Source organism: Kryptolebias marmoratus, linkage group LG21, assembly GCF_001649575.2.
Source record: "Kryptolebias marmoratus isolate JLee-2015 linkage group LG21, ASM164957v2, whole genome shotgun sequence".
NCBI classification, from domain to species: Eukaryota; Metazoa; Chordata; class Actinopteri; order Cyprinodontiformes; family Rivulidae; genus Kryptolebias; species Kryptolebias marmoratus.
In genome coordinates this window covers 16,579,967-16,581,570 of record NC_051450.1, presented here as the reverse complement: position 1 = coordinate 16,581,570, position 1,604 = coordinate 16,579,967, and positions in this window count along the sequence as shown.

The window sequence follows — 1,604 nt, the reverse complement described above, 5'->3', positions numbered from 1 at the left end:
ATCATCAAAATTAAACGAAATAAACATTTGAAATATATGAGTTTGTATGTAATGTATGAATATAATATACAAGTTTCACTTTTTAAATGGAATTACTGAAATCAATCTACTTTTTCATGATATTCTAATTTTATGACCAGCACCTGTACTTCTCCTAAGTCAGCTTTGTTGGCACTTTAAAGAAAGCTTTAAAAAAATGCTAAATGTCATTTCTCCAAAATGTTCCACGTCTTTGCTTTTTTGCGGGACAAAACGCCCGGCTCTGACTTCTATTAAAAGTGTTTGTTTCTTCTTTGAGCAGGTTTTATCGCCGGACAGTAAGCCAGAGAGGACACCTGAGCCCTGAGCTCATCAAACCCACTCCAACAGCGGCAGCAAGAGTGTTAATTAAAAACTCCATGGTTAAAGTCAAGCAGAACTTCTAAAAATGTTCAGAAAAACAGGACTTAATCCACTTGAGAGCGCTGTTGAAGTGATAGTTCACTAAAAAACACTCATCTTTGCTTGTGCAGGATCATAGGCGGAAAGGCAAATGATCAATTAGTAAATCTGCTGCTTGTGGGAATTCGTTCTTGGAGCAGATTCGTGAATATTTTCACAGCATCAAGTCATTGTTAAAGATTCTGACTCAATGCTTTCCAATATTCACCTGCTTGTTAAAGGTTGTTTCAAGCAGAAACATCCTGATTTTTCTCAGGAATCGTTTAGGCTTCATCATACACCAGATTTCCACGAACTGAGGAAACAAAAAAAGGGATAAACGATTCAAGCCCAAGTTTCTGGCAAAGAGGGTTTCTGTCGCAGTGATTTGAAAACGAGGTGACGTGTGTTGACCACAAGCAGCCGCTTGTTCGTCTGGGGGGTGTTTTATTTGTGTCAGGGAACTTGTGTTCCTCATGATGGGACTTGACACCTCCCGCCCTTAGAGCACAAGGAGCAACAAAGTGAAGAGCCCTGCAGGAGAAACGGTTTCACCCGGGCTGCAAATTACGCTCTAATCCACTAAAATGCCTTTATGTAATATGTGACTTTTTGAAGATGGCTCTTATTCTGAGAAAGAAAAAAAAAATCTGCCTTATGCTCTGCGTGTACATTTACAGAAATCAAATTTTCTCCCCAGCTCTCTCCCAGATTGGTTGTCTTTACTTGAGTGCATGTTTCTGCTAAGTTACTTTAACCTCTGAACACGCTGCATGTCTGGAACTTACTTTTCCAAACCGAATGTCTGGGTACGACGCGTTTTCTGTTTAGAGTTAATGGGAAAAGTTAAGTCACATCGTTATGAGAGACTTAATGGATATACAGAGTGGAAAAAGTGCAAACCTTTAGCTTTACATCGACCCACACAGGCAGGTTCGATAGAATTCACTATTAGAAATAAAAGGAAAATGTCAAGATGTTACAAAATAACCGGTTTGAGAGGGGTGTGGGGTTCTACACAGCAAATCCAGGAGGCCCAGATTAACACTGTCAGATTTGATTTCAACACTTTTAAAGTGTCTATATGGGTCCACACCAGAAAGTGTTAATTTAACTCTTTTTGGAGAGTTGGTACCTTAACTCTTATAAAGTGTCAAATATCAAATCTGCTGGAGTTAATAATT